We start from the raw sequence: 24,329 nt of genomic DNA on the forward strand, positions 1-24,329 counted from the left end.
CACTGTGCGGTGAAAATAACATGACATTTTTATAGTTCAGGCCATTCCGAACGTGGCGATACCCATTATGTTAGATTTTTTTTATTTTTTTTTTCCAATTATAATGGCCTTGGTCAGGGAAACATTTATTGTTTTTATTTCTTAAAACTTGGAATTTATTTATTTTTCTTAAACCTTTTTTTTTAAATTGGGGATTTGAAGACCTGATCTTTTGATCTCCTGTATAATAGACTGCACTACTTATGTTGTGCAGTGTATTGTAACTGTCATTCTCTTCATCTGACCGCTTATTAGGTCCTGCTTTGGGTAACTGCGATCGCCGCCGTTGCAGCGGGTTGTCAACTGTATATTATAAAGCTGACCCCCACTGAAGATGAAGCGAGCATAGCTTCTGTGCTCGCATCATCTACAAAGCGTGCCATTTGCGGGAAGGTGTTAAAGGCTATGTACACCTTTTTAAAAGGCATTTTTTTTTTTTTTATAAAAAGGTCAATCCGTGTGATTGATGCAACTTTATAATTAATTTTTATAAAAAATTAATTAGACTTTTACAGATACAACTGCTCGTATTCTCTATATAGAGCAGTTGTATCGTTTGCTAAGAACTTAATATGTCAGTCACGCGGACTTGACGGGTTCAGTGTCAGCGGGTTCTGCGTATCTCGAAGGCCTGATTTACACGAGCGTGTGCGTTTTGCGTGCGCAAAAGGCACTTGACAGCTCTGTGTGTCATCAGCGTATGATGCGCGGCTGCGAGATTTTCTCGCAGCCGCCATCATTATGACACTCCGTTTGGATGTTTGTAAACAGAAAGCATGTGGTGCTTTTCTGTTTTCATTCATCCTTTTCACTGCTGTTGCGCGAATCACGCAGTTCGCACGGAAGTGCTTCCGTGCGGCATGCGTGGTTTTCACGCACCCATTGACTGCAATGGGTGCGTGATGCGCGAACAGCGCACAAAGATAGGACATGTCGTGAGTTTTTTTCAGCGGACTCACGCTGAGCAAAACTCACGGACTGTCTGCATGCCCCCATAGACTAGTATAGGTGCGTACGACACGCGTGAAAAGCACACGCGTCGCACGCATGTATATCACGCTCGTGTAAATGAGGCCTAACACACAGGATCCACATGGAATCTATAACATCTATGAACTTCGGTATGATGGTGGATCCCGCAGATCTGCCAAGAACAGGATTTAGTGAACGATACGGCTGCTTTATATAGAGAATACAGAGCAGCTGTATTTCAAAAAGTTAAAATAATTTTTAATAAAATCTGATTATAAAGTTGCACCAATCACACTGACTTTTTTTTTAACCCCTTAAGGACGCGGCCTAGTTTGGGCCTTAAGGCTCAGAGCCCATTTTTCAAATCTGACATATTTCACTTTATGTGGTAATAACGTCGGAATGCTTAAACCTATCCAAGCGATTCTGAGATTGTTTTCTCGTGACACTTTGGGCTTCATGTTCCTGCTAAAATTTTGTCGATATATTCAGTGTTTATTAGTGAAAAATTGCAAAATGTAGAGAAAATTTTGAAAAAATAGCATTTTTCAGAATTTAAATGCGTCTGCTTGTAAAACAGACGGTTATACCACCCAAAATAGTTACTAGTTCACATTTCCCATATGTCTACTTTAGATTGGCATCGTTTTTTGAACATTCTTTTATTTTTCTTGGACGTTACAAGGCTTAGAACATAAACAGCAATTTCTCATATTTTTAAGAAAATTTCAAAAGCCTTTTTTTTTAAGCTACCTGTTCGGTTCCGAAGTGGCTTTGAGGGGCCTATGTATTAGAAAGCCCCATAAGACACCCCATTTTAAAAACTAGACCCCTCAAAGTATTCAAAACAGCATTTAGAAAGTTTTTTAACCCTTCAGGCATTTTACAGGGATTAAAGCAAAGTGGAGGTGGAATTTGCAAATTTCATTTTTCTAGCTGAATTTCAATTAAATTTTTCTGTAACACAGAAGGTTTTACAAGAGAAACACTACTAAATATGTATTGTCCAGATTCTGCAGTTTTTAGAAATGTCCCACATGTGGCCCTACTGCGCTCGTGGACTAAAACACAAGCCCTGGAAGCAAAGAAGCACCTGGTGCATTTTGAGGCCTCTTTTTTATTAGAATATATTTTAGGCAGCATGCCAGGTTTGAAGAGGTGTTGAGGTGCCAAAACAGTAGGAATTCTCCAATAGTGACCCCATTTTGGAAACTACACCCCTCAAGGAATTCATTTATGGTTGTTATCATTTCGACCACACAGTTTTTACACAGCACGTATTTGAATTGGGCTGTGAAATTAAAAAAATAAATGTTGTCCTTAGTGCCGCAATACCCCATTTGTGGTGATAAACTGCAGTTTGGGCCCATGGGAGGGCTCAGAAGGAAAGGGCCACCATTTGGCCTACTGGAGCTTTTCTGGTGCGAAGTCATGTATGCAGAAGCCCCTGAGGTACCAGTACAGTTGAAACCCCCGAGAAGTGACCTCATTTTAAAAACTACACCCCTTAAGACATTCATCTAGAGGTGTAGTGAGCATTTTGACCCCACAGGTACTGTGTAAAAGATAATGTGCTGCAGATGGTGCAGAGTGAGATTTGCAATTTTTTTTATATATATATATATATATATGCCATGTCTGTGTCCGATATAGTGTGCCCAGCATGTGCCACCGGAGATATACACCCCATAAGCTGTAATGTGGGTTCTCCCGGGTACGGCAATACCCTACATGTGGCTGTTATTGGCTGCCTGGGCACACGGCAGGGCTCAGAAGGAAAGGACCACCATTTGGCCTACTGGAGCTTTTCTGGTGCTAAGTCATGTATGCAGAAGCCCCTGAGGTACCAGTACAGTTGAAACCCCCGAGAAGTAACCCTATTTTAAAAACGACACCCCTTAAGACATTCATCTAGAAGTGTAGTGAGCATTTTGACCCCACAGGTACCGTGTAAAAGATAATGCGCAGCAGATGGTGCAGAGTGAGATTTGCAATTTTCTATATATATATGCCATGTCAGTGTCCGATATAGTGTGCCCAGCATGTGCCTCCGGAGATATACACCCCATAAGCTGTAATGTGGGTTCTCCCGGGTACGGCAATACCCTACATGTGGCTGTTATCTGCTGCCTGGGCACACGGCAGGGCTCAGAAGGGAAAGATGAGGGGGATAAGCTGTGCGGAGTGCATCAGGGTAAATTGGATGTATGATAAATTCGAAAACAATCTTTCATACAGAGCCCTGGTTTTTCGGGACACGTGTCGCATTGGTATGTTGTGTCCTTCCTTATCCCCCTATTTGAGCAGACTCTGCACCTCTTTTGACTTTTTCCCTTCTTGCCAGTTTGGGGAACTTCTCCTGGAAAGTGTTGCCCTGGTACTATGCGTGTGGCCTCGCTTCCTGAAGTACTAGGCGCCCCCCCTTCTTGGTCCCTAAAGATTAGGTTCTTGATAACCACCTCTTGAAATTCCAGGAAAGTTCCCCTCTGGCCTGCACATCGACGTAGCACGTACGCATTGTACAATGCCATCTGTATGATGTGCACGGCCAGCTTCTTATACCACACCCTCGTTTTCCGCATGGCGCTGTAGGGTTTCAGGACTTGATCTGACAAGTCCACCCCTCCCATGTACCTATTGTAGTCCAGGATGCAGTCTGGTTTGGGGGTCTCTGTACTGGTACCTCGTACAGGTACATGGGTACTGGTGTGACATCTCTCTTGTCCTTGTACTTGACACACAATATATTGCTGCTAGATTGTGCCCTGCTCTCACCTCTTCTGAGTGTTTGCCCAAGCAGAGTCTTAGGGAGGCCGCTCAGATTTTTTCTAGCAGTGCCACATGCCACAGTACTTCTGGAAGCGAGGCACTTAAAGAGTGGGACGCTGGTATAAAAATTATCCAGGTAGAGGTGGTAACCCTGGTCCAGCAGTGGGTGCACCAAATCCCACACCATTTTTGCATTAATTCCCAATAAGGGGGGGGGGGCATTCTGGGGGCTGAATACTGCTGTCCTTCCCTTCATATATCCTAAATTTGTAGGTATACCCTGATGCACTCTCGCACAGCTTATACATCTTCACGCCATACCTTGCCCTCTTACTCGGCAGGTACTGGCGGAATTGAAGCCTCTCTTTAAAATGTACCAGGGACTCATCAATGGAAATACACTTCTCGGGGGTGTATGCTTGGGCAAACCGGGCACTGAAATGGTCTAATAGAGGTCTCAGTTTGTACAAACGATCAAAACTGGGGTCATCTCGGGGTGGGCACTGCTCATTATCCGTATAATGTAAGAAGCAAAGTATTGCCTCATAACGCATCCTGGACATGGCCATACGGTACATCGGGGTTTGGTATAAGATGTCCGTGCTCCAGTAGGTCCTAATGGACGACTTTTTCAGAAGCCGCATGTTCAAATGAAGTCCCCAGAACTTGCCCAACTCTGCTGCATCTACAGGGGTCCACCTGTGGGATTGGGCATAAAATGATGTGGGGTTCTTAGTAATATACTGTTGGGCATATAAATTAGTCTGGAAGACCATAAGATCTATAAAGTCATCAGTGAAGAAGAACTTGAAAAAGTCCATTTCACTGAGCCCTGCCGTATTAAATTTTATCCCTGAGCTGCCCATGTACTCTGGGATTTGGGGCTCATAAATGTCTGGTGTGGGGGTCCAAATGGGGTCACTTCGCTCGGGGGATTGAACTGCGGCGGGGTCATCTCGCTCGGGGGCTTCAACTGTGGTGGTGGTCCTGGGGCGTCTACTAGGGGGTTCCTCTCCTTCATCACTGGATGAGGAGGTGGATAAGTAAAACAGAGTCTCACCACCCGACGACTCTGTGTCGGAGGCAAGAAATGAATATGCCTCTTCGGCACTAAATGTCCGTTTGGACATGGTTGACTGCTTCCCTAACTAGGGGCAATCAGCTGCTACCTAAACCAGCCAAAAATATTATGTTTTTATAGAACGAGTGGGCTTCCCTGACACTAAACCTAACTGGGGCGAGGGTTCCTAACACTAAACCTAACTAGATTTTATTTGAACTTCCCTGAGACTAAATCTAATTACGGCGAATATTCCCTGACACTAAACCTAACTAGATTATTCCGAGCTTCCCTGACGCTAAACCTAACTACGGCGATGGATCCCTAACGCTAGATCTACCTACGGTGACGGATTCCTGACGCTAAATTCCCTGATGCTATACCTAACTACGCTCTTGGACGGTTCCCTGACACTAACTAACCCTAATACTAAACTAACCAGTTAAATTGTCAAAATTGGCTAAACTAACAATTTTATTTTTTTTTTACATTTTTTTTTTGTTTTATATGTTTTTTTATAAAGAAAATAAAGAAAAAATAATCCCCAGAGACCAATAAATTGGTCCTGAAGACTAAGAAGTGGTCAGTGATAGGTGATCACTGACCAAAAATGTGGGGGGAACACAAGGAGGAAGGGTACAGGAATGGGTAGTGGATGGGAGAGGTGGGATGCTGAAAAAAGCAGTTTTTTTAGAATTTTTTTTTTTACTTTTCTTTGACTTTATCTTCTCTCTCTCTCTATCTCACAACCGCTCCGAACGCCTCGCTATCTCCAACAGAGGCGTTCAGGGCGGGAGCGGCAGGATGTGAGGTCAGAGAGAGGAAGTGAAGTGACTGATCGCCACTATTGGACAGTTACACACTAACTGACCAATAGTGGCGATCGTGGAGGCGGGACCATCGCGTCAGGTCCCGGCGTATTGAGCTGTGATAGCCTGCTGTCGGAAACAGCAGCTGTCACAGCTCGTGCACGCGCCGATGAAAAATGGCGATTAATTTTCCCAGCGACGTACTATTCCGTCGCTGAGCGCAAACGTATTGGTTAGCGCGACGGAATAGTACGTCGCTAAGCGCGAAGGGGTTAATTAAAAAACAAAAATGCCTTTCAAAGGTTTACATACCTTAGGGAATATAGGGTAAGGACACACATATTTCAAACCTAACGCGTATAGGGAAGCAATTCCCTCTTTCAAACAACAGAGATCATATACAAAACATACATACGGTGCCTTGTTCAGGCATAACGTTAACGCCTTGGTGACAGCCACCATTTATATACGGTACTGCTGACCATGGGTTTGTGTTTACGGTGTTGTGATGGTGTGGGCTCAAAAGTTGAGTCTGTGCCACCACTTGGGGTTGCAAGCTGCATTATACAGTCTTAAAGGGTTTTTCTGGTCCCAAGAAATTGATGGCTAATCCTCCGGATACAGCTGTTTTGAAGGGTCTGTGGCGCTCTTACGAGTGCTATGTCCCTTTCATCCCTTATCTGCTCGTACTGTGAATCGCCGACACACTTTTGAGAAGGATCTGGGTGTACTTGTAGATCATTGACTGACATTGCATGCTATTCAATCAGCTGCTTCTAAGGCCAGCAAGATATTGTTGTGTATTAAGAGGCATGGACTCGCGGGACAGGGATGTAATATTGCCACTTTACAAATCATTAGTGTGGCCTCCTCTAGAATATGCAGTTCAGTTCTGGGCTCCAGTTCATAGAAAGGATGCCCTGGAGTTGGAAAAAACACAATGAAGAGCAACGAAGCTAATAAGGGGCATGGAGAAGCTAAGTGATGAGGAAAGATTAAAAGAATTAAACCTATTTAGCCTTTAAAAGAGACGACAGAGGGGGACATGATTAATTTATATAAGGATATGAATGGCCCATACAAGAAATATAGTGAAAACCTGTTTTATGAAAAACCCCCTCGAAAGACAAGGGGGCACTCCCTCCGTCTGGAGAAAAAAAATGTTCAATCTGCAGAGGCGACAAGCCTTCTTTAGGCCTTATTCACACGAGCGTATTTCCCATCTGTGTTACGTGCGTAAAAAAAACACACGTCACACGGACCTATGCAATTGAATGGGGCCATTCAGACATTCAGTGTTTTTCATGCAGCGTGTGTCCGCTGCGTGAAACTCAATGCATGTCCTATACTTGTGCGTTTTTTGCGCATCACGCACCCATTGAAGTCAATGGGTGCGTGAAAATCACGGACAGCACACGGGCGCACATCCGTGTGCCATGCGTTTTTCACGCAACAGTTGCTAAAGAAATGATAAGGAAAATAAAAAACACCTTCGGCTTATTTTGCTGACGTAAAAAACGTGTGACATACGGGTGACGTACGCGCGTAATAAACGCAGGCACGCACTGTACACTGATGTCACACGGAACAGCAACGCAAGAAAAAAGGCTGCGTTTTTTTACGCGCGCAAAACTGACACGTTCGTGTGAATAAGGCCTTACTGTGAGAACTGTGAATCTATGGAATAGCCTACCGCAGGAGCTGGTCACAGCAGGGACAGTAGATGGCTTTAAAAAAGGCTTAGATAATTTCCTAGAACGAAAAAATATCAGCTCCTATATGAATGTGTAGAATTTTTGTTTCATCCCTTCCCTTGGTTGAACTTGATGGACATGTGTCTTTTTTTCAACCATATTAACTATGTAAGTATTCAAGTGAATGGAAAAAGGCTGTAATACTGTGAATCGCCACTTCAAATGTGTCGGCAATTCACAGTATGAGCAGTGACCGTAAAGAAGGGGAAGGAGCATATGAGCACCGAGGCCCCTTCAAAACATCTGATCGGCGGGGGACTTGGGAATCGGACCGCCACCGATCAGGTATTGATGGCCTATCCTCAGGATTGGCCATCAGTTTCTTAGGACTGTAAACCCCTTTAATTAGTTCACAAATAAGTTAATGTTTGATTAATAAAGTGTAACATTCAGGGAAATAACAGATGTTAATATTTGCATTGTTTTGATTTAGATGGGATCTTTTTTAAGGATACCTGGAAATAAAATATACATAGGGTAAGTTCATACTGTTACATGGCAAAAACCGCAAAAAGCTACTATATTACATATTTCTAAACTTGTATTTACATATATATATACATCTATATCATTGCAATACATATCAGATGGTGATGGTTTAGCCCAGGGGTCTCCAACTCGGCAGTGTAAGGGCCAGTTCACACAGTTTTTTTTTTTTACGCTTTTTTTGTTGCGGAAAACACGCCAAAAAATGGCCGAAAATGTCTCCCATTGATTTCCCGCTAGCAGAAAAACCGTCACGCGGGAAAAAAGCGACATGCCCTATCTTCGGCCGTTTACGTCTCTGACCTTCTATTAACATTAATGGGAGGCAGAGAGAGCGTGTTTCATGCTTTTTTTCCCAGTGGCGCTCAATGGCCGCAAGCGAAAACCGCCGCGAAAAACGCGGCCTATGGTGTGCTGGCAGATCGAAATCTGCCTCAAAATTCCAGACAAGATTCTGAAACAGAATTTTCTGCCTGCAAAAAACTCTGTGTGAACATACCCTAAAAGGGCCACACATTGAAAAAATGTGAAGTAGACAGGCCGCATTACTTTCAAATTTGATGCAAAATTATTTGTTAATCAATTCTTTATTTGAACTACTATAATAATACTACATTACTATAATAATACCGTTGGGTTTAAACTTGCGAGTTTACACCATGTGCTTATTAAAACAATACAGTTTTCCAGTTTAAGTGTCACTAGATGCAGTCTGTCTGCTCAGTTGGCAGTGTTTGGAAGACACAAGAACGTAAATATTGGGCAGTCGCTTTTTAGATAGTGCCACAGTGCCCTCTGTAGCTAATGACACCGTATATAGTGCCACCCCCCCAGATAGTGACACAGTATATAGTGCCACCTCCCACTCCTAGAGGGAGCCCCTGTAGATAGCACCATTGGGGCTCCCTCTAGGAGTGGAATGCTCAGCCAGAGTGTTGCCGGCGCTTTGCCCTGGGGATTCCTCTGATGGAGGAGCCCTTGACGTCACTGTCCCAAGACATTCACGTCAGGGGATCCTTCTGGACCGGAATGTGTTGTCCGGGGCAACCCCAGAGCTGGAGTCCCAGGCAGAGCGCTACTAGTCTGGGGCTCCAGCTTTGCTCCTGACATCACTATCTATACATGGACAGTGATGTCAGGGCCAAACCCAGAGCCGGAGTCCGCTCTGTCTGGGACTCTAGGTTTGCTCCTGACATCACTGTCCACATATGGACAGTGATGTCAGGGGCTTCCCCAGAGCCGGAGTCCCGGAGCAGAGCCGCTTCTAGCACTCTGCCTGGGACACCTGCTATGCTTCTGATATCACTGTTCATATGTGGACATTGATGTCAGGGGCTTCGCCAGAGCGCTCCTCCAGCTTCCTTTCTCCTCTCTTTCTTGAGGGAGCTAAGGTGCCCCACGGGCCGCAGATGATTGCCTCAGGGGTCGCATGCAGGCTGCGTGTTTGAGACCCCTGGTTTAGCCCCACTAAACAAAAGGACAATGCCGGTAGAAACGGTAATAATCACTCATGAGCTGGCGCCTAAAGTTCACTAAAATTGTTAGAATCGTATTGATCAAAGGCATTATGTAAGTACAGTGCACTATGCTGGAGGTGCTGAGGGTCTAACATGATATGCAAACTGGGGGTATCTGTGTAGGAGGTCTGAAGAGGTACTGTCACAGCGGCATTGGGTATCGTATAGCGGTGTGTACAGATGTAGCCGTCTTTACCTTGACTTTTAACGCCTTAAATAAACAATGGCTAGATCCCTTATCTTGACTTTTTCAATGGCGTTTGTTGTGTGATATCACGCTGCAGCACATTATCAGAATCAAGTTAAAGATGGCTACATCCGTAACTGCGATCTATTTCACAAGCTGATGACTCAGCAGTGAGGGGCTGTTATGAGCTAAAGATGGAGTGTGCCGTTGGCATGACTCATGAATGTGCCGATCGGCGTGGCATTTTGCGCATGCACCAGGCAGCCGGGGTAGATGTGGCTAGAGGGGAGTGGCTAGGCACGTCATGCTGTTGTCAAGAAACCAGGAGCCTGCAGAGAGATGGCATCAATAGGGAATCTAGCTACAGGAGCTAGTAGAGAAGCATGTCGTAAAAAAAAAAAATGCCATGGTGTAGTGACTATGTAGACTACCGTTCAAAAGTTTGGGGTCACCCAGACAATTTTGTGTTTTCCATGAAAACACACTTATATTTATCAAATGAGTTGCAAAATGACTAGAAAATCTAGTCAAGACATTGACAACGTTAGAAATAATGATTTTTATTTGAAATAATAATTTTCTCCTTCAAACTTTGCTTTCGTCAAAGAATGCTCCATTTACAGCAATTACAGCATTGCAGACCTTTGGCATTCTAGCTGTTAATTTGCTGAGGTAATCGGGAGAAATTTCACCCCATGCTTCCAGAAGCCTCTCCCACAAGTTGGATTGGCTTGATGGGCACTTCTTGCGTACCATACGGTCAAGCTGCTCCCACAACAGCTCTATGGGGTTGAGATCTGGTGACTGTGCTGGCCACTCCATTACAGATAGAATACCAGCTGCCTGCTTCTTCCCTAAATAGTTCTTGCATAATTTGGAGGTGTGCTTTGGGTCATTTTCCTGTTGTAGGATGAAATTGGCTCCAATCAAGCGCTGTCCACAGGGTATGGCATGGTGTTGCAAAATGGAGTGATAGCCTTCCTTATTCAAAATCCCCTTTACCTTGTACAAATCTCCCACTTTACCAGCACCAAAGCAAACCCAGACCTTCAGGCACTCTTCCAGCATCTTTTCAGTTGTTCTGCGTCTCACAAATGTTCTTCTGTGTGATCCAAACACCTCAAACTTCGATTCGTCTGTCCGTAACACTTTTTTCCAATCTTCCTCTGTCCAATGTCTGTGTGCTTTTGCCCATATTAATCTTTTCCTTTTATTAGCCAGTCTCAGATATGGCTTTTTCTTTGCCACTCTCCCCTGAAGGCCAGCATCCCGGAGTCGCCTTTTCACTGTAGACATTGACACTGGCGTTTTGCGGGTACTATTTAATGAAGCTGCCAGTTGAGGACCTGTGAGGCGTCTATTTCTCAAACTAGAGACTCTAATGTACTTGTTTTGTTGCTCAGTTGTGCAGCGGGTGCTCCCACTTCTCTTTCTGCTCTGGTTAGAGCCTGTTTGTGCTGTCCTCTGAAGGGAGTAGTACACACTGTTGTAGGAATTCTTCAGTTTCTTGGCAATTTCTCGCATGAAATAGCCTTCATTTCTAAGAACAAGAATAGACTGTCGAGTTTCACATGAAAGCTCTCTCTTTCTAGCCATTTTGAGAGTTTAATCGAACCCACAAATGTAATTCTCCAGATTCTCAACTAGCTCAAAGGAAGGTCAGTTTTATAGCTCCTCTAAACAGCAAAACTGTTTACAGCAGTGCTAACATGATTGCACAAGGGTTTTCAAGTGTTTTCTAATCATCCATTAGCCTTCTAACACAGTTAGCAAACACAATGTACCATTAGAACACTGGAGTGATGGTTGCTGGAAATGGGCCTCTATACACCTATGTAGATATTGCATTAAAAACCAGACGTTTGCAGCTAGAATAGTCATTTAGCACATGAACAATGTATATAGTGTATTTCTGTAATGTCGGTGTAGGGAGACAGACAAGTGAGCCCTAATCTACCCGCCACTCAGTCCCTGCCTACTTGCAACGACCCGCCCTAGGCGACGGGGTACAACTGGGCAACGGTCCCTACACTCAATAGGTGCACGACAGATAAACAGACAAGGGTACAAGAAGCCAGGGAAATGGGGAAGTTGCCCACGGGGACACCGTGAGCAACAAGCGAAGTGAACGAGCTGAGTCAAACCAGGAGATGAGCGAGGTACAAAAACGCAGAGCAGAAGAGTGGTCAGTAAAGCCAAGGTCAAACACAAGCAGAGGATAAGTAGTTCAAGAAGCTGCAGCAGGGCCAGGAATCCAGCAGAGAAGAATCACAAGCAAAGGAGGAACAGGAAAGGCAGGTATAAATAGACAGTGGGCGGGAGCTAGCTCCGTCTGGCCAGGCTGCGATAGGCTCTCCCACTCCTAAGCCTGCCATCCTAGGTGGTGGAAGATGGAGTCAGTCTCACAGACATAGAAGCAGGTGCAGACTGATTACCTATGGGCGTCGACACAGAAGTTGTGTCTGGCAGATCCTTTACAATTTCTGATTAATTTAATGTTATCTTCATTGAAAAAAACTGTGCTTTTCTTTCAATAATAAGGAAATTTCTAAGTGACCCTAAACTTTTGAACGGGAGTGTATATAATATTGTAAGATGCCAGACCTGTACTGGATTTGGCTACTGTGTGGACACGCGGAGAAGAGATTAGATAGGTAGTATGTTAGCAGGAGTACCAAGGGCCCACTATGTGAGTGGGAGTGTTAGCCGAGAGACCAGGGAAAAAACAGAGGGCATTAAACGGAATGGAGTACTGGAAGGGAGGACATAGGTCAGTCCTAGTAACTGTTGGTTGGGAAACCTTTGGTAGATTGTTAGTAGATAACAGTAAATGCGGACTGTGGGTGTAGGTGAGCGTAACGGGCACATATAATATGCCAAATCATAGATAAATGTGTACTACGTTCTATTAGGTATAATGGCAAATCTCTATTATAACCTAGCCAATCTTTCAGACACTTATCCGGACTGCGATATCCCTGAAAAAAAGGGAAACTCATCCTGTGTGGGTCTGCGGGGAAAAAAAAAGTACAATGAAAATGCAATGTAGAAGCAATACAGTATAATAAAGTACAGAAACTTACATGAAACATGTTTAATAAAGCATATAACATAGTTATAATGGTAGAAGACCTCATATTCACGGTTTAGTGGTTGTGGTTTTATGTTTTGTAAGATGTGAATCCAGTGAGCCTCCTTTTCCTTCAATTGTATGCGGTTACCTCCCCTTTGTGGAATAGAAATGTGTTCCAGGACTTGGAAGCGTAGTTGGGAAATGAAGCCTCGTTTTATTGCAGTAAATGGCAGATTTATGTTGGGAGATGCGATCTTGGATATGCTGGGTGGTCTCTCCAACATGTAGGAAGACTGCAGGGTCATTTATTTTAATAGACCACATAGGACGAGTCATAAGTTAAACAATCTCTAATGGTGCAGTTTTTCCGTGTGCGGGGATGGGTAAAGAATACTTCTTTCGTAATGCTAGCACATTGGCTACAGTGTTGACAGGGGAGAGGGAGGGGAAAAGGTTACTAGATTCACATCTAACAAACCATGGAACCACACGGACTCACCGTGATTATGAGGTCTTCTCCCGGTAATTCACATGTTCTATGCTCCATATAAGTTACTGTACTTTATTATACTGTATTGTTTCTGCATTGCATTCTCATTGTACTTTTTTTTTTTTTTTTTCACAGACCCACTAGATACACACAGGTTGAGTTCCCCTTTTTTTATCGCAGTCAGGATAACTATCTGTAAGATTGGCATGGGTATTATAACTATTTTCCATTATGCCACTATTGCAAATAATAAATATGGCTTTCTACCCACATTTATCTATATGATTTGGCTTATTATAGGTGCCAGTTACCCTCACCAAGACCCACAGTCAGCATTTACCATTATCAACTAACATCCTACCAATGGTTTCCCAACTCCTACACCACAGTTGTTAGGGCCATCCTATGCCCTCCTTTCCAGTACTCCATGCCGTTACGTGCCCTCTGTTTGGCACCTGGTCGCTTGGCTAACGTTCTTACTCAGATAGTCGGCCCTCGGTGGTCCTGCTACTGTACTACGTGTCGATTCTTATGCAATCGTGTCCACACAGGAGCCAAATCCAGCACCGGTCCGGCCTGGTATCTGATAATATAATATACATAGTCACTACCACCTGGCATTTTTTACTACATTCTTTTCTCCCAGCTCTTATAGCTAGATTCCCTATTGACGTGGCTGCAATGTTAATGATGGGCTCCCGGTATCATAACAATGGCATGATGTGCCTAGCTACTTCCCTCTAGTCACATTTAGCCCGGCGCATACGTAAGTGGCCACACCAATTCATGATTCAAACCAATGGCCCACTACCTCTTTCTCTCTAGCTCATATAACTGCCCATACAGCTGTAAGTCACCAGCTTGCGACATAGATCACAGTTACACACCACTATAAGCTGCTGCATGCTACCCAACTATGCTGATTAGGGATGCACGATGCATTGAAACTTCGATACGGTTTCGATACTGTGCATCCCCAAACGGTTCGATACCGTTATTTCATGTATTTCGATACTAAGCTGTGCGGCCGCACAGCTAAGTATAGTAACACATAAATTTATGAGTGCGGTGCTGCGGCTGTGTCATACAGCCATTGCCCCGCTCCTGAGTCCTTACATGTGCGCGCGTTCAGGATGATGCGATGCGGTCAGCGCTGCACTAATGAAGACAATGAAGCAGAACAATGAAGACAGAACATGGCGGGCACACTGCAAAGCACCCCCATGTTCTGTCTTCAGTGCCTGCACCACCGCTTATTAGTGCAGCGCCGGCCGCATCACCTCATGCTGACTGCGCACACACTTAATGTCAGGAGCGGGGCCATGGCTGTATTACACAACCGCAGCCCTGCTCTATAACGGCGGAGATCAGAGAAACCTCTCCGCCGCTATTCTCCTGAATGCTGCCATCAAAGCTGACTGCAGCATTCAAGAGGAAATGAGATGGGGGGGGGGGATGCCCCTTGGATCACATCACAGGAATCCCTGTGACGCGATTGAGGGACATACCATATATGGGCAGACAGCCCAGGGTCCATTGAAGGACCCCAGGGCTGTCCTACCTTATTTCCTGTTGTTAGGGCATACTTAGGTATGTCCTAACAACTGCCTGTGTACTATCAGTAAACAGGCTAATTTACTGGCATATAGATATAGGCCAGTACATTAAAGTTTAAAAATAAAGTAAAAACATAAAGTAAGGTTACATTTAAAAAAAAATACACTTACACCTTTTTTACAATAAACATTAAAATAAGTCTCAATACATAAAACCTACACATATTCGGTATTGGCGCGGCCGTAATAACCTGCCCAACAATTATTTTGCATCATTTATGATATGTACGCTGTAAAAAAACAAAATAAAAACTGCTTTCTATCACTTATTGCGGGGCACGAGGTGTGAAGAATTTAACCTCCATGGGCCTCACATTAATAGTAATTAACCCCATCATGTACCTTACACATTATAAGAAAAAAGGAATGGCTTTTAAACCGTACCTAATAGAAATTCCCTAATAAATGCAATAATTTATTGCATGGTGCCGTTTCCGGAAAAGGCAATATATAAAACAAAAAAGAAAAAAAAGATTCCAGAAACATCAAAGGCACTCTTGGGATTATAAGAATTATAGAAAATGTTTTATTACGTTTCTAAGTAATTTTCACAATATCAATATATCAAAAAGGGAAAATGGACACAAAATGTAATAAAAATCTCCTGGTCAGGAAACCACATGAATTTAAATATTGCATTCCTCCCAAGCATTGATTCTACATAATACAAGATGAAATACATACATATCTCCCTGTACAAAATAAATTGCATATAATTTAGTAAAGATTTTTTTGAGAAATAAGTTTAGAAACCTCTGGGCTCCATTCACACATGTGGTTTCTGCATATATTTTGATTTTAATCTCAAGCTGGCACAAACTCTTATTCAAGAGGATTGGCAATGAGAATAAGAGACAGATTTTCTGTTATATGATGATTCACATCCAAGAGGTGCAGACAGGATTAAAGAGGCTCTGTCACCAGATTTTGCAACCCCTATCTGCTATTGCAACAGATCGGCGCTGCAATGTAGATTACAGTAACGTTTTTATTTTTAAAAAACAAGCATTTTTGGCCAAGTTATGACCATTTTTGTATTTATGCAAATGAGGCTTGCAAAAGTACAACTGGGCGTGTTGAAAAGTAAAAGTACAACTGGGCGTGTATTATGTGCGTACATCGGGGCGTGTTTACTACTTTTACTAGCTGGGCGTTCTGACGAGAAGTATCATCCACTTCTCTTCAGAACGCCCAGCTTCTGGCAGTGCAGATCTGTGACGTCACTCACAGGTCCTGCATCGTGTCGGCCACATCGGCACCAGAGGCTACAGTTGATTCTGCAGCAGCATCAGCGTTTGCAGGTAAGTAGCTACATCGATTTACCTGCAAACGCCGATGCTGCTGCAGAATCATCTGTAGCCTCTGGTGCCGGTGTCCTCGCTCGTCTGACACGATGCAGGACCTGTGAGTGACGTCACAGCGTGATCTCTCGAGAACACGGCTGTGTCTGCACTGCCAGAAGCTGGGCGTTCTGAAGAGAAGTGGATGATACTTCTCGTCAGAAAGCCCAGCTAGTAAAAGTAGTAAACACGCCCCGATGTACGCACAAAATACACGCCAAGTTGGACTTTTACTTTTAAACACGCCCAGTTGTACTTTTGCAAGCCTCATTTGCATAAATACAAAAATGATCATAACTTGGCCAAAAATGCTCGTTTTTTAAAAATAAAAACGTTACTGTAATCTACATTGCAGCGCCTATCTGCTGCAATAGCAGATAGGGGTTGCAAAATCTGGTGACAGAGCCTCTTTAAAGAGAGATACAATTACGGTGTGCTATTTGCTCCTCTTTTAAAGCTGGATCTTTTTTTAGGGATTAGGGGTAAATGGTAGTCTATTTCTAGACCATTTTAGGTCAAAGTTAATCCCCTTCAATTCCTCGATATACTTCCAAAAAGCATTTCCAAGTGGTTCATTCAACGACTCCTAATGCAATTGGTATATGGTTTTACCTCCAATCATCCGGAAGCAGCCAGGGAGTCACACAGAGAAGCACAATACTCAAAGGGAGGCATCGACTATCACAACGGTAGATTAAAAATTTGTGTAGCACCATGTGCTTTCTTACTTCCAATTCTGCCACGATTTTGGTAGCAGAGGTCTTCACTTTCAGATGCACAAAATCGGACGTTGAAGCACACAGGACGGCACAAGATCCAGAAGAGAAGGACGTACACCGCCAGGAAGGTAAGTTCAGAATTGCATGATGTCTTTTTCCATGTGGTATTTTCGACACAGCCAGGGATTGCAAGGCATGGTTCGACGTCACTACCTGCCAAACTTGATTAATCAGCTGACGCGTTTCATCCCTGATCGGGATTTTCTCAGAGCCATTTGGCTAATACAATGAAGTACGATGTTTTTATAGTGTCTGCTTTATTAGAGACTAATGTATTAATTTGTTAACTCTAATGTCAAAATTGCAATACAGAGTATCAAATTTCATATATATTTCTACCAGGTTATACAAGGATTATCATTATTCTCCCCAACAATTAATATGCAAGGGGAAATAGAAAGCATTTATATTTTAATTAAAAATGCATATCAACAGAGAATTAATATTAACGCTGTGATAATGATACCTTACACATTAACCCATTATGACTGAGAAACATGATGGGGTTAATTACTATTGATGTGAGGCACATTCAAAATTCATCACACCACGCGCCTCACATCAGAAAACGGAAGAACTTTTTTTTTATTACTGTTGGCAAAATATCATTTTGGTATCAAATTCGCAATACTAAACGAAGTATCGGTATCTAAGTCCAAACTCTGGTATTGTGACATCTCTAATGCTGATACCTCTTCCAAACTCCTACACAGGTGCCCCCAGTTTGCATATCATGTCAGACGCTCAGCACCTCCAGTATAGTGCAATGTACTTACATAATGCCTTTGATCAATACGATTCTAATAATTTTAGTGAACTTTCAGCGTAAGCTCATGAGTGATTATTACCTTTTCTACCAGCATTGTCCTTTTGCTTAGGGGGGGATGAACCCACACACAGATCATCATTTACTACATACTACAATGCTAAAGATCTATATAGGTACACTACAGGTCAAAGTTTTAGAACACCTAAATTTTCCCGTTTTTATTGATGTTTACACCGTTTAATGTCTCAAATGCACTTTGAAATGAAAGCATAGAAGAAATGAACACGTTAAGATGAATACAAATAATGGATTAACTTTGTTTAACAAATTAAATCTAGAGTTTTGACTCTTTAAAGTAGCCACGTCTAGCTGATATAACAGATTTACACTTTATTTCCAACATTGTTGCAGAAGTTCCCCCAAATGTGCTGCATTTGTAGGTTGCTTTGCTTTCACCCTTCTGTTCAGTTCATCCCAAGAGAGTTCAGCGGGGTTTAAGGCCGGATTCACATGAGCGTGTTCGGTTCGTGATATACGGTCCGTGTGTCGGCCGCATTTCCAGGACCGAACACACTGCAGGGAGCCCGGCTCCTAACATCATAGTTATCTAGGACGGTAGGATTCCCGGCCTCCCCGCGGAACTACTGTCCCGTACTGAAAACATGATTACAGTACGGGACAGTTTAACTATGACGCTTGGAGCCCGGCTCCCTGAGGTGTGTTTGGTCCGGGAAATGCAGACGACATACGGACCATATATCACGGACCGAACACGTTTGTGTGAATCCATTATTTGAAGCCTACCGGCTTCTTCTGGTCTTCTTAGCCCTTATTCACACGACAGGGTTTCCCGGCCGGGTAACGGCCGTTCATAAATCGTCCGTCACCCGGCTGCAGTAGGATCAATAGACCCCTAATTCACACGACCGATTTTTTTTTTGACGGCCCGGGAAACCTGGCCGTCAAAAATGGGACATTCCCTATTTTCGGCCGTTTACCCGGCCGCCCGGCTCCCATAGAAGTCTATGGGGCCGGGTAATACACGGCCATCACCGGAATGTGTCCCGAGTGATGGCCGTGTATTCCGTCGCTCGCGCTCTCTCGCCTCTGCCTCCTCACAATGCAGAGTGCATGTGAGGAGGAGGAGGGTCTTTTTTTGCTCCCTGTAGGAGTCGGAATCCCCAATCCCCGGCCGGGGATTGGGGATGCCGCTACAGGAGAAGTGAGTGACTACACTGTCCATATATGGACACAGCGACGTCACTAACTTCTGAAGCGGAATCCCCGACTCTATGGCCGGGGATTCCGCTACAGGAGAAGTGAGTGACTACACTGTCCATATATGGACACAGTGACGTCACTCACTTCTGAAGCGGAGTTCCCGACCTGTGGCAGGGAATTCCTCTCCAGGAGAAGTCAGTGACTACACTGTACATATATGGACATTGAAGTCAGTGACTTCTCCTGGAAGGGGGAGGGGATGGGTGCAACCTACAGAGGGCTGGGTGGCATTACCTGCAGGGGCCTGGGTGGCATTACCTGCAGGGGCCTGGGTGGCATTACCTGCAGGGGCCTGGGTGGCATTACCTGCAGGGGCCTGGGTGGCATTACCTGCAGGGGCCTTGGTGGCATTACCTGCAGGGGGCTGGGTGGCATTACCTACCAGGGGGGCTGTGCATTATCTACAGAGGGCTGTGTGTGGCAACAAATTTAAATGAAATTCATCCGATTTTAAAATGGACAGGGAAAAAAACGGATGCAAAACGGGTCAAAATCGTCCGTTAAAAACGGCAACACGGCCTGGAACGGAATCGGAACGGATGCAAAACAGATACAAACCGGCCGGGAAAAACGGCCCAAAACGGCCATTTTTATCGGCCGACACTGAATGAGGCCTTAGGCGTTCTGACATTACCTAGAAGTATGTTTTGGATCATTGTCTTGCTGTAATAAAAAGCCCTGACCAAATAGGTGTACACCAGAGGGTATTGTATGGCGCATCAAAGTTCTGTGGTAGCCCTTTTTGTCCGGTGTGCAAGTTGCCAAATCTGGATCCAGCAAAGGAACCCCAGACCATCACACTTCCACCTCCATGTTGGTGTCACGCACTGAGGAAGCATCCTTTCACATACTCGACGATGTACAAAAATCCTGCGTGCTGTACTAAAGATCTCAAATTTTGATTAATCTGTCCATAAGACCTTCTACCGGTCTTGAGTACTCCACTGGTGGTTCTGCCTGGCCCAGGCAAGTCTTCTTTTTTTTTTTTTTTTGCTATCTTAGCAGCGGCTTTCTTGCTGATTCTCTACCTTTCAAACCTGCAGATAAGTATTCTCTTCACAGTTGAAATGGAAACTTGTTTATGTTTTGCGGCATTAAACTGGGCTTGAAGATTTTGTGCTATGAGGCGTCGATCACGCGAACTGTTGACTCTCGAAAACGTGTCATCTGATTTTGTAGTGGCATTTAGTCTGACCACTACAGACCACTTCCTGTTAGAGTTTTACCCCGGTTTCCAAGTGCCTTTTGATGGTATAGGAAACTGTACTGACTGCCACCTTGGCTTTCTTGGCAATTTCTCTGTAGGACAGATCTCCACTTCTAAGGGTTATAATTGTCTGTCTGTCTTTTGTGGATTGCCTTTTTTTTGCCATTATGATAGCAATTTGCTCTGTCCAGAAGAGCAAAACTGTCCAAATCCTGCCCTACAGGTTGTTGTAATGCAGTCTGTTCCAACACTTGTTATATAGAATCTGAGGGTTTGAAAGTAATCTGTAAAAGTTAAGACACCAATAGTTTGCATCTAATTTCATACCATAATAGTCAAGCGTAAGGATCTGAGAGACTTTGACAAGGGACAAATTGTGATGGGCAAACGATTTGGTCAGAGCATCTCTAAAACAGCACATTTTGTGGGGTGTTCCTAGTATGTAGTGGTCCAACAACTGGTGACAGGTTTATGGGCGCTCGAGGCTCATTAATGCTGGCTATGATAAAAACATGTCCACTCTGAACACAGACTGCTTCCCAGCTTGCTGCATTTGGGGCTGTGGACAGATCATTGTTCCCATACTGACTCCTGTCCACAAATGAAAGCACCTACAATCTATTATATATTTTCAAAAGTTTGTTTGAAGCCCGATTTTTCATTTGTTTAAAATGAAGTGACGTCATGCTCCATCCTCCACAGCGTAGCCACGCCACACACAAAATGGCGCTATGTCAGATACTCGGAGCGCAGTGTCGGGCGCAGGCTCTTTGTTCACAGACTCCCCGGGACGGACGGGCAGACACGGCCGTGATGGTGAGTATCATTGGCGGAGGGAGCTGGGTCTGTGCTTTGAGGGCGCCGTGAGGTTACGTGTGCTGTATGGCAGGCCTAGGCCACACCGCTCCTATGCTGACCTTCCCAACATGGCGGAATGTTCCCGACAACAAGACACCATGCTGGTGGGCTGCCTCGCTTTCCGGCTTCTCCGCCGTACGGTGTGAGACTCCCGGGCCCGACCAACTACTGTCACCCACAATAGCATCCCCGGAACGGACGGGCAGACACTCTATACCGTAAGTCAACCTACCGTGCAAAGCCGGGTATAACTGCTAGTGGAACATAAGAACTGGAACATGAGCATCTGTGGAATGTGCTGAAAAACAAGTGTGATCCATGGAGGCCCAACCTCACAACTTATAGTACTTAAAGGATCACCTTCAAAGGTCATGTGGAGTCCATGCCACGACAGGTCAGAGCTGTTTTGGTGGCATGAGGGGACCTACACAATAATGGACAGGTGGTTTAAATGTTCTGGCTGAATGGTGTATATTGTATGTAGGGCTGGGCGATTTTGGCAAAAAATAAAATCTAGATTTTTTTTTTCAATAGTTTGGGCGATTTTCGATTTTTGAATCTGGATTTTTTCTTTTTTTTTTTTTTTTTTCTTTTTTTCTTTTTTTTTTCTGTTTTATTTAACAGTAATACCAAGAGATAATTGAATACATTTTCTTTATATAAATAACTTTTTAAGATATAGTGCTATCATTATTGTACGTAACTTCATAACTTTTATCCTTTGCAAATACTTTTTTATTTTATTTTATTTTTGTCATAAATACAATTGGAAAAATATAAATCTAATTGATTATAATTTGTGTTCCCCGGCAGGGAACAGGTTAACAATCTATAATCAATCAATGATGCGCTGCGTACCCTAACATCCCCCTCTGCCCGTCACCACCTCAGCCAGTCTCTGACAGTGCAGGCAAGAGCAGTGTAAATTGCCACAGTTCCAGGCAGATGGCGCCAAGCGGGCACTCTGGGGCGAGTTTACATTATAATGTCTGGGATGTTAATGAAATGACATTAAGGCCGGATTCACACAGCTGTGATTGGACCGTGAAATACGATCCATGTGTCTGCCGGATTTCCCAGCCTGACCACGGTACATGTAAACGGGACTTCTGTCATCCGTCATTTAGACTACAGCCACATGACAGTGAAAACTATAACCATTAAAACACTCATCATTTGTGAGTTTTTCATGTCCATTTTGCATCAGTGTCTCCAAATTATCATCCATTTCCAGTCTGTCTGTCCGTTTTTCATGGCAGTTTAAAACAAATAACGAAATATATAAATAAAAGATTAATTTCATTTGGCAGGGTTTTTGTCCCAATCCCCTGAAAACACTGCAATGTCCCTTTAGATAGTGCCACAGTGCCCACATATAGTGCCACTCTGCCCACATATAGTGCAACACTTCCCACATATAGTGACATAGTGCCCATGTAGATAGTGCCGCAATGTCCCTGTAGATAGTGCCCACATAGTGCCAGAGTGCCCATGTAGATAGTGCCACAGTGCCCACATATAGTGCCACAGTGCCCATATAGATAGTGCCCACATATAGTGTCACACGGCCCCAGAGTCGTAGCTAGGGCTTTAGCACGGGGGGGGGGGGGCAAAACATTTCTGGTGGGCCCCAACCCAGTAGGCCCCCCCAATGCATTTGTACAACTGCAGAGCCGCATCCTAATCATAGCGGTTATCATTGTGAATGAGCAGGAGTGCTGTACTGTAAAAGCTGCTATATTATCCATGATAATTAATAGTTTGAGAGCAGTATAAAAGGCTGTATAAAGTACATGTATAGCCTTGTTTATATGCTATCTACTACATTATGCAAAACCGTAGAAAAGAAGGACTATTACATTAACCCCTTCCCGCTCCTTGACGTACTATTACGTCATGGCAGCTGTATCGTTCGCGCTCCATGCCGTAATAGTACGTCTCGGGAGTAACGGCCGTTTCGGCCGTCCTCCCGACACATACAGGAGCTGTGACACTGCTGTCTTGTTCAGCAGCTGTCACAGCTCCTACAGCGGGGACCGATCGCTGTGTCCCCGCTGATTAACCCCTTAAAAGCCGCGTTCTATAGAGATCGCGGCTTTTTAGGGGTTAAGCTGCCATCGCCGGCCTGCTACGCGATAGCGGCCGGCGATGGTGACTATGGCAACCGGACACCAAACAATGGCGTCCGGCTATGCCATAGACGGAAGCCTAGTGGGTCCTGACAACGTCAGGACCCACTATGCTTGCTGTCAGTGAGTAGCTGACAGTTCTAATACACTGCACTACGCATGTAGTGCGGTGTATTAGAATAGCGATCAGGGCCTCCTGCCCTCATGTCCCCTAGTGGGACAAAGTAATAAAGTTAAAAAAAAGTTAAAAAAAGATGTGTAAAAATAAGAAAATAAAAGTTTTAAAAGTAATAAAAGTAAAAGTCCCACTTTTTCCCTTATCAGTCCTTTATTATTAATAAAAATATATAAACAAACAAATAAACTATACATAATTGGTATCGCCGCGTCCGTAACGGCCTGAGCTACAAAATTATTTTGTTATTTATCCCGCACGGTGAACGCCGTAAAAAAAAATATTAATAAACCGTACCACAATCACAATTGTTTGGTCACTTCACCTCCCAAAAAATGGAATAAAAAGAGATCAAAAAGTCGCATGTACCTAAAAATGGTACTGATGGAAAATACAGTTCGTTACGCAAAAAATAAGTCCTCGCACGGCTTTATTGATGGAAAAATAAAAACGTTCTGGCTCTTAGAATAAGGTAACACAAAAAGTGAATGATTATTTACAAAACTTATTTTATTGTGCAAACGCCATAAGACATAAAAAAAAACTATAAACATCTGGTATCGCCGTGATCGTATCGCCCCGCAGAATAAAGTGAATATGTCATTTATAGCGCACGGTGAACGCTGTAAAAAAAAAAAGTATACAAAAACAATAGTAGAATTGCTGTTTATTAGTCACCACGCCACCTAAAAATGGAATAAAAACTGATCAAAAAGCCGCATGCACCCCATGAAAACTACAATGGATTCCTCAAGGGGTCTAGTTTCCAAATTGGGGTCACTTTTGGGGGGTTTCCAATGTTTTGGCACCACAAGACCTCTTCAAACCGGACATGGTGCCTAATAAAAAAGAGGGCTCAAAATCCGCTAGGTGCTCCTTTGCTTCGGAGGCCGGTGCTTCAGTCCATTACCGCCCGAGGGCCACATGTGGGATATTTCTCTAAACTGCAGAATCTGGGCAATAAGTATTGAGTTCCGTTTCTCTGATAAATCCTTTTGTGTTATAAAAAAAATGGTATA

General features: G+C 43.8%; 1 protein-coding gene across 2 annotated transcripts in view; it reads left to right on the top strand.

Annotated features, from left to right (window-relative positions):
* Positions 1-24,329, top strand: part of LOC142662106 (C-Jun-amino-terminal kinase-interacting protein 3-like) — a 381,524-nt gene that overhangs the window by 13,150 nt on the left and 344,045 nt on the right. The window lies entirely within an intron of this gene.

The sequence above is a fragment of the Rhinoderma darwinii genome, chromosome 10 (genome assembly GCF_050947455.1).
Source record: "Rhinoderma darwinii isolate aRhiDar2 chromosome 10, aRhiDar2.hap1, whole genome shotgun sequence".
In the NCBI taxonomy this organism is placed as follows: Eukaryota; Metazoa; Chordata; class Amphibia; order Anura; family Rhinodermatidae; genus Rhinoderma; species Rhinoderma darwinii.